The following is a 10,787-nucleotide window of genomic DNA, read 5'->3' on the forward strand; positions in this document are numbered from 1 at the left end:
CCCTCCCTCTCTCCCTCCCTCCCTCCCTCTGCATCCACTATCTCTGTCTGGCAATTGTCTCGATATGTAAGTGCTCAGCAACTGCTCTAGTACCATGCCTTCCTGCCTGCTCCCATGCTCCCCTTCATGATGGTCATGAACTCACCCACTGAAATTGTAAGCAGTTTCCAAATTGACTTCTTTCTTCTATAGGTTGCCTTGGCCATGGTTTCTCTTCCCAACAATAGAAAAGTAACTAAGACCCTAGTGATAGATGAGCATCAGCATCCTGCACCTTTGCTCAGCATCAGAGTCAAACATGAAAACAATCCCCACTATACACAACATATAATTTACCTCAGATAAATCATCTATTAAATCCCATGACTTTGGAAAGTTAATTAGTATTTCCAAAGTTATGTTGCTGTTAAAAGCTGAAATTGGAGTTTGAACTCTAGCTCTTAAATATTTGTTCTTTCTCTTGCTTTATGATGCCTCGGATATAAACATTACATAAAATAAATCTGAAGATTTTCTGAAACTTATGATAAAGTGTTTTTAAACTTAAATTCAGAATGACACCATGGAAAATAATTTATTCTTTATTTCTTGAAATTTCAGGAGAGGAGAAATAACCATAAAAATTTGAGGTTTGAAAACCTCCATTAAATATTTTGTTGTTCTTGTTGTTGTTGTTGTTGTTACACATGGCCTCCTAAGTTTGCTTGGAGTAATTTAAGAATAGAGAAGAGGTTTCAGATAGAGTTTTGGGGCAGGAATATCTGAAAATGAGAAAAAGCAGCCAGAGAAATGGGAGATAATTTCAAGATTGCATACACTGGATTCTATCTTAACACAGTAAAAATGATTATCATAAAAAAAACAAATTAAGACAAAAGTTGACAATGATGCAAGATAAATGTAATCTTTATACACTAATGGAATTGCAAATAGCACTGTTGTTATGGAAATCACTTAGGAGATTTCTCTCTCTCTCTCTCTCTTTCTCTCTCTCTCTCAAAATAAACTATCATATGACCCAGATCTATCACTTCTGGATAAATATCCTAAATTATTATCATATGGTGGAGACATGTCCATACTTATGCTCATTACAGCAATGTTTTCATTAAGCACGATATGGAACCAAACTAGATGCCTACCCACAGATGAATGGGTAAAGAGAAGATGGTATATATACATGATGGAGATAGAGTCAGCCATAAAACAAAAAATAAACAAAACATGTTATTTTCTGGAAAATGGATAACTCGATAACATCATCTGGTGGAAGTAGAGAGCCACAAGTTGTCCTCTGACTTGCACACTCATGCTGTGGCAGTCTTAAAACTTTTAGGAAATAGAGGTGACACTAGTTAAGGACGGAGACTAGTAAGGAAGGAGAGAAGGTTGGAGGACAGAGGGAGGAAATGGGAGAGGGTGTGGTCAAAGTACATGATGCCCTTGAAGAACCGGTCTGGATGAAACTTAGCACTCCATAAAACGAGTGCATGCTAATGAAGTTTTAAAAGAGTATTATTATAGACTAGGGAATTAGAAGTGCTTAACAATATCTCCCAGAACGCACAGAACGAGGCTGAAGAACCTTTAGAGTGACTCCCTCAGCTGGCCAAGAAAGGAAGAGTTAGGCGGAGAGAAAGAAGTATCAGGGAGATACCATGAAGTGTAGGTATTAAAACAATGTCTGGTTACTTTGGTTTATATATCCTTGTCAGATAAAGGAAAGTCCTGAAAATTGCCAGACACTGCTGTGGTAACCCAGAGTTTGATTTCCAGTTTCCAGAGAGGATGGTGGACTAATGGCACTGTGTTCTGGAATGTCTCCAGTGATCCTACCTGTGCTGCCTCTCAGGGTCATCTTAGTTCTCTGAGGGCTGATGCTTATTGAGTGTTTGTGTTTTCATAGTCCCTTATACTACCAAACATGACATAACCGTGGAAGCATGCTGGTATGTTGGCCACCACTAGAAAACAGGCAAAAATAATTTCCTACTCTATTGCTTTTATTAATCATGATATAAAGCTTATTTTTTTGTTTCCAACTTTAAATTACTCTCTGATCTTCATCTGGGGTAAGGGTTTTGAAAGGGCTTCTTAAATAATTTTCATAGAATGAAAACTAATTTTAATAATCTAGAAAATTTAAATAGAAATGCTGATTAATTTTTTATTGTTTTATCTCCACATTTAACACTGTCCTAAGTCATCTAGAGACCTTATTTTCTTTAAGCCTGGAGATGCAAATGGATTAATTATTGTGTTAACTATCATTGTCAGCCAACATACTGGAAACCTTAAGACAATTGTTACTATAATATTCTTTTGTTTTAATTTTAAGAAGTGTTAGTGTGCCTAGGTTATTTCCAAGGAAATCCATTTAAGTTATTAGCACTTATACTTTATTCAAATTTATAAATGGAGCTATTTTTAAAAGAAGAAAATTCAATTAAGGACTAAGATAAAGAATTAAATGAAAAATAAACATTTTGAAGTTCAGAAATTTTCTCATGAATATATGCAAAATTCCAATCATCTATATTTACATCAGAGATATTCACCTATGCCCTTATTCACTCCTGCTGTGGAAAAACAATTAGTTTGTCTGTATAATACAATTTAACAATCATTTGAGGGAAGCCATATCATCATCTGTATTAGAATAACAATAAAATTTTGTGGTAGGTTCATATTCTAATAGTTTTTAAAGTGTTGGCTCTAGAATTTGATTCTGAGTTTAAATTTTCTTTTATTAATAAGTAGAAATATTGTTTGGGGTGAATTTTCTAACCTAACAAATTTTTGAATTTCTTAATGTGTAAAATAGATCAAGCATAACACTTATCTTACTAATTTGACAAATAAAGTAAGATAATTATACTGTGCAGATAATATACAGAAACCATCAAATCCTATATTAAAATAGTCTTAAAACTTTATTTTATATGCTTAACTGAATTTATAGGGATAAGTTAATGAGTTACTAATTTTAATACATACCCTATGCCTTAAAATAACCTACTTTATGGGAGTTTCTATAATGGGCGTCAGAAGTGGAAACTTGTTAAAATGAACTTTCTTCTTTCGTGCATCTGAAAGAGGACACAGTTCACACAGGAGCGCTGCTAGATGACACGGGTGTTGCTTCCATGTCAGCAAGTTCAAAAGAAGTCATTCTTATCTTTAAGAAGCTGTAATTCAGTTGGAAGAATGCACATCAACACTATTAGCAATAACAAACTCATTTATGGATCACGAGAAAGGGAAAATGGCTAAAGACTCTGCTGGCCTGAAATAAAAGACAGACCTGAACATTTTCAATGCCAATTGTTTTCTGCATGTTTGGCCAAGTAGGCTACATCTGAACAGTTGTCAGAAGTGTGATTTAAAACTTTCTTGTCTCAAAATCAAACTCCATTGTATATTTTGTTATTAGTTGAACCTTCTAAATTGACCAGATTTTATATATATATATAAACCTCCCATATTTTCAAACTTATTGTAAGAAAGTTCATTTATCCTTCAAAAATAAATAAGGAGAACCTACTTTATTAACTCCTGCCAAAGAGCCAGTGTGTTACATTGACATTAATTATCACTGGAGTTTCATTAGGCAGTAACTCTGCTTTTGTTATACAATAAGAACATTTGCATTTGATTCTATTAAATAACTAAAGAATGTGGATGTGTGTAAAGGTAATTCTATGCTTAGAATTTCTTTTCGGATAGTTCCACACAAGATCAAGTTTAATTAGTGCTAATAAGCTATTCCTTGTGGAGAAGGTCAGGATAAGGCAAAATAACAACTTTTAAGCTTCAGTGGTTTTCTTGTGTATTTTTGTTGTTGTTTGTTCATTTTTTGCTCTACTCTTTGTTTCTACTAGGGATTGCATCTAGGCCCTTGGGCACGCTGGTCCAGTACTTTGCCACTGCGCTACATCTGCCTGCAGTTAGGCCTTTGAACTTTAACAAATATTGGTTGGGAGGAGGAGCTTGGTGCCCACCTGGCCTCTCCTTATTGGGGATTGATCTTACACAGGTCCTGTGACTGCTGTCATAATCACTATGAGTTCATATGTGTAGCTGCCCTACTGTGTTCAGAAGATGCCATTTCTTTGTAGACATTCCTGACTCTAAAACTATTTCTGAGTTATCTTGGTCCCTGAGCTCTGGGTGAAGGGGCTTTGATACAGATGTCCCATTCAGGGCTGAGCTTTCCACAGTCTATTATTCTCCCCACCTTGGCTAGTTTTGGGTCTTTGTTATCATCTACAGAATATAGAAATTTCTCTGATAAGGGTTGAGCGATGTATGATTTTATGTGTATAATGATATACCATATATAATTGTTTTAATACATTGTCCATTTAATAGAGAGCAGTCATACTACTATTAATAATAGTACGTTCTCCTTTAGGGTCTGTAACCTGACTAGCCATAGAATCTTGGCCTGGGACATGTATGGGTTTCATTTTGTGGATCAGGCCTTAAATCAAACCAGAAAGTGGTTGGTTACTCTCATAATGTTTGTGCCACCAGTGGGCATGTATTTCTAGGCCAGTCACTCTTGTACCTTGCAGAGTTCACAGCTTGATAAGACTGATTGCTAACTTTCTCCCCCAGCAGTGTGAACAGCACCTCCAGCACTCTGAAAGCTAGCCAGTTGGAATAGGTATCATACTGATAGGCCAGTATCAGATTGATTTCTCCATATTCTAGGATTCAAGTATGTGATGTCTTCAGCAAGAACATGACCATGAAGTCCTTGCAGGCAATGAACACATTAAAGGTAGCCTGCATGGTTCCTGGGAGAGGGAAGAATCGGGCTTTTCTAAGAGTCTAATCCCTGGTACTTTGACCTCACTCTAGTGGAAGGCTGCACTTCCAAGAATACATGGGCAGAACAAATTAGATAAGCTGGGTTAAAAGATTCAGGGACTGAGAAATGGCAGGAGTTAAGGGAAGTACTCTTGCAGAGGACCTGGGTTCAGTTCCAAGTAACCACAGCATGTGACTCATATCCACCTAATGGTAATTCTAGGACATTCTATACGCTGTGCAGGCACCAGGCATGTATGTGGTGCATATACATAAAAACAAGCACTCATAAGTACACATAAAAAATCATTAATAAATAAAAAGGTCTAAAAGTACAGTAAGTTAGGTGGATAGGATAGGGGAAGTAGATCTGAATGGAGTTGGAGAGGCAAATGAATGTAATCAAAATATGTCGTAAAAAATTCTCAAAAAAAATATATAATAAGTAGAGAATTCTTGAGTAGTTTTTGTTGATGTAAGTTATGTCAGTTGATTTTTATGTCAGAAATTAAAATTAAGAACATAAAATATTAAGTTAAAACAGAGAAATAAACAATACATCTTTATAAATATAATTATTATTTTCCAAAGCCAACAAAGGATAATATGGCAACAAAGGAACATAGTGGCTCCCGTTTCCGTCTTGCAAGTCTTTTTAACCTACTTATCTCAATTTAGGCTGTTAAAACAAACATGTTGCTCAACTGTATTCTAAATATTTATTTTTATATACCTAGATAAATGCTATTTCCAACCTTCATCAGAAACACATGCTTTTGCAATGAGTAGCAGTGAATGTAGATGTGTATAGCAGCTGAAGTACTTGGAATAAATACCAATTGAGTGCTTAGCCCTAACAAGAATTTTTAAACTCCTTCAAGTTCTCAAGGATCATCCCAAAAGAGAGGGTGGGAGGAATGTGAGCACAGGAAGAAGGCTGTTAGATGTTGTCTTCTGGCCACCAAATAACCAATACAGTTATGCTTTAACAGCAGCTGTGATTACCATAACGGGCACATGTACTACTGGGTGCATCAATAGACAACTGTGGATAAGGAAGAGCTTAGGGGAGCCAACTTCTTCTTGCTGAACTATGTTGGCTACTGTTGCATTCTTGGAGAGGGGTTGTCATTGTATTTGTTTTCAAATACCCAAACACTTTGGATTATGACTTTAACATATGGCTATATGGACATTAACATCCAATTCACATCTACTTGGTTTTTGTAGTTTGTTTATTACAACAGAATGTACATGCAGCCTGGCGGTTGCAAAGAAATGAAAACTAAAGGAGAAATCACAGTCTTCATAGGATGAATGTAATTTTGATCTTGTGAACTCCAGTCTACAGATCCAGGAAATCCAGGGGTCCAAAGGGTACATTCAGAGAACATAGGGGGCTTTTAGCAAAACATAAAATATTCAATCCTAGTAGCTTAACAGGAAAGCTTTATCTTTTTCCTCATTCAACTCATACTGTGAGTCAATTGGAGAATTTTCTCCGACTCATTGTAGCTCTTGAGTTGAAACTCAGTTTGGTGGATCAGATATGATCTAGAATACTGATAACTATAACAAAGTGAGAAGAAAACATGACAATATGTACTCAGGCTTCCATCTTCCCCTCAGTCTACAAAGGACCTGAAATGGCCGCTTACACTTTGTGAGTCAAGCACTCATATGTATAACTTAGCCTGAGTTCTTAAAAGCATAATTTTAACTCTCCTTAGGGAATGCCATGCAATACTAGTTAACAGTAGTGTTGTCTACCATTCCAACAGTCATTGATATGTGTATCTAATTCTTTTGCGTAAATTACCAAAGTTGCTGATCATAGCCAGAGGTTTATAAAAGTTATCACTCTAGTTACCTGTAAACCTGCTTGTTTTCTGGTCTCAAGAATTAGATAAGATGATGATGTTACATATTCCGTAATGAATGAACATTCATTAAAGGGACACATGTGGAATCATGGATAAAAATACATTTTTAGTTTTGTGCATGATGTTGATGTGTCCCAGATTTCAAGACACTGTGATCAAATGCTGTGAAGCTAAATTTAGACCAAGGAAGTCTCATTTTAGATTATCCAGCCAAAGTACAAATACATTAAATAATATCACTTTAATCATAAAAATGGCAGCAAAGTTGCATATGTCATTGAGATGCCATCTTTCAAACTAGCTTAGTTAAACACTTAACTGATAACATTTTATACAATTTTTTACATTAAAGGTACATGTTAGCTAATAAACAAAATGTCTAGTATCCAAAATATCAAGCTAATAAACAAAATGTCTAGTATTCAAAATATCAAGCTATTCTTAAATAACTATATACATGAAACCTCTATTTACTTTTTCCCTTGGGATTCAACTCTGGTAAGAACTCTTCACTGAATTTCTAATCTTCCTGCATCTGCACTCCCTCTAAATGCTACTATATTGCCTACTTTTTAACTATAAAAGCCATTTCCAAAACCAATTAAGCTTACAGAAATATCTTGCAGATGATAACAAGATTATGTGATATAAATTGCCAAAGCGTGGGTGATTGTTTCTATCTCCAAGAAACCCAACTAAGAATTTGTGTTTTATTTTTTATTAATTTTAGGATCAAAGTCCCAAACTTAAAAAAGTAAGAGAGACAGATTGGCTGAACACAGACAAATATGCAACAATGCATTTTCTTACAATGTAGTAAAAATTAATCAATGAAAAGGAAGCTTGCCTTTACAAGATACTTCCTTCCTAAGAGTAATCTTTTATTCTAATTAAACTTTGCAGAATCTCAGTAGGAGTACATAATGGACAAATATTCCTTTTCCATGGATGAAAAAAATAAAAGCATAAACAGGTTAGGGGAGAAGTCAGAGGTCACAAAATGAGTCATTAACTAAACCAGGACGATATGATGCTCTTTTCTTCAGAGATGGTGCTCTAGATGTGTAGGCATTATGATCATGATTACACATCCGTAACTATAGCAAAATTTAGAAAAAAACAACTAGGTCAAAACACAAAAGGGAACAAAATAAAATTTTACTTATGGCAATTACCTTGGTTGGGAATGCCAAAAACAAAAAATCATGCTCACTGATATTTAATTTTTCTTTGCATTTAAAATCATCTGTTGTCCAGCCACAAATAAATGCAAATATAACTGAGATACAAAGTAGCATTCTTACCACTATCCCATTAAAAATCCTCATGTGTGAATGGGTATTTAATTAGGCTGTATTAGATTAATCCCATGTCTCCATTGGTTGTAACAAATGAAAAGATTGTGTTCACTGTCATGGGGATAGACATTTAAAGCTCAATGTAACTTTCATATTTTTCTGTGTGATCGGTCAGCTAGGACTTCCCTTTAATGAAAATTTGGTTTGTAAATCAGAAACTCTTTTTAATTGCAAGAAATGCAAAGCAGGAATTTTTTTTTAAAGGATTGACATTACCTTTGTTGTTTGATATATGAAAATAAGGTCCATAAGGGACTGATCTAAACAATGAAGTTAATATAAAATAGATAAAACCTTGTTTCTTGGGCCTACATAGTGGTCCAGGCAAGCTTAGAAAGAACAACTTAATGCTTATAATACGATAATCTTGGCTACAGAGCAGGAGAATATTTGTTATAAAAGGTCTTAAATGTCATTTCTTAATGACATTTTCAGGTAATATGAAGTACTTTTAAAATCACTGCATATATTTTATAATTATCACATATGAAAAAAATCTCACCCCCAGTTTAAACAGTGCTGGGGAATTAAATGTAAATTTAAGTACTGAAACCTAATTTTTAAATCAGAAAAATTATTGCAGCCGACACCCTAGTTTTGCTTTGTCACTGTACTGTATCCCTTTCAGTAGAACAAAGACCAGATGCATAATGAGCCAATGTAAATGAAGTCAAATCAGCAAAAGCAGGGAGGGGGAGGGGAAGGTGTAAAATATGACAGTCGTATAATGACCAGGGAGTAGAGAATTTAAATGTTTAATGCCTGCACATTCAGATTCATTTTCTGTCATCTCTTTGAATGGGTAGACTGAGGCGCTTGGCAGGCCAGCGCAAAACATCCTCCTCTAGACCAAAATAATCACTAATGTTACTCTGTATGGATATGATCTGCACTTATAATAATCCTTTTCCTATCACTTTCCACTCCTGTGCCCCAGTGTGGTAGGGGCATGCTAAGAAAGGTGGTCATAATTAGACATAATTAGAGAAAATGCTCTAAGTCTTTATTTGGAGCTTTCTGTCTTCCGCTTCTGTACTGCATGCCAGCTTCCCATCTCCCAGCCATGATGGAAGCGCAGAACACAATAGAAACACAGCAACAATATGAATTGCAAATGCATGGATATCTTTCGGTACAACCTACATTATTGACTCTTAATAAAATGAGTATCTGCTAAAAAATACTTTGAGCTGTAAATTGCTTTGCTGTTGATGTCGAACTTTGGAAAAACACTACACATGCACTTTACAATCAACTAGACAGAGTTGTGTTAAACAGAATAGCTTAGTGCTTGTCTGTTAATTTCTCTCCTCCTTCTCCAAAAAATGAATGAATCTTCTTAATAATATATGCTGCTTAGCAAATGTTATAACTATACATGTGAAAATGTGAGTGTTTTATACACCCTACACTTTAGGACTATAACAAGCCTTTATCATAATGTTCTCATATTTAACATTTTCTCTCCCTAGAGTATGAATTGCCAAGAATATTAGCATTGAGACCATTGAATGCAATGTCCTCACAATCCCATTTTTTTCTCTTATGCTGTTCCAAAATATTACTGTCTCAAAACATATCCATAAATTCATTTCACTGTCCAGGTAGCTAACATATAGTAATTAAATTGGAGCTATAAACAGTAAAGCATACACATGGACTTCTATGATTTCAATTTTATATTTTGGTAGTGAATATTAATCTCTAAAAAACAAATGCATTGATAATTTCAAGGTGAAATTCTTTTATGTTAGAGGGCTATATCTATTGGAGGAAAATTATTGTAAATTAAGTGAAATTTCTGGCTGTGGTGCTAATTAAATTATTCAAAATCATTTTTCTTCATATTAAACAGAAAAGAAAACAAATCTCCCTTCACTTGTAATGTGCTCTGGAGGGTTTCTGTCAAATGAGCTGCATGCAGGGATGAGTCTGGTCTGTACGCGAGGGCTGGGGTAACAGGAGCTTGAACACTCCTTGCTTTGTAAATATTTAAGTGTTATATCTAGACGAGGGATAAAATGCTAAACTTTTACCTTTGAACCTTTCTGTGGAATATCTTAAATGTTACCAAATGTGAATATAGTGAGCTTAATCAGTAAATTTGACCCAGATTTATGAAGTTTTTTTAAAATTTTAGGCATATTTACATATACACAAGCATATATATGTACATAAATTTATTTTATTACATCCATTGATACAAGCCAAACCTTGAGCAGTTAAAGTATTAAAAAAACAATCAAAATACTCTTCATATATCCATAAATCCATAAACCTTTAAATTTTTTTTCCTGTTTAAGAAACAACTAAATTATGGAGATGCACACAACATTACAGAACATTTGCCAAGTATATTTTGATTCTTATTTGAAATTCCCACAAGAATATAGGCATGACAGTAATATAAGCCATAGAAAGGGCGAAAAGAGTGGAACACAGGGACTTGTAAATAAATCCATGAATATCAAAAAGCACAGATGCTAAGATTACGCATTTTCACTAGTGTGGTTCTGTGCTTGTAGACTCTAAGACCAGAATTTGTAATGTTCGGTGTAGCAAGCCCTGCTGAGGGAGGGAGAGAACAGAGAAAGTCATAGAAGGTTGGGAGGAGGGTATAGGAAAAAAAGAGGGAGGGAGGCAAGGATAGAGAAAGACGGACAGTGGGGGGAGAAGAGAGAGAGAGAGAGGAGAGGAGAGGAGAGGAGAGGAGAGAGAGAGAGAGAGAGAG

This window comes from Mus pahari, chromosome 11, assembly GCF_900095145.1.
Source record: "Mus pahari chromosome 11, PAHARI_EIJ_v1.1, whole genome shotgun sequence".
NCBI classification, from domain to species: Eukaryota; Metazoa; Chordata; class Mammalia; order Rodentia; family Muridae; genus Mus; species Mus pahari.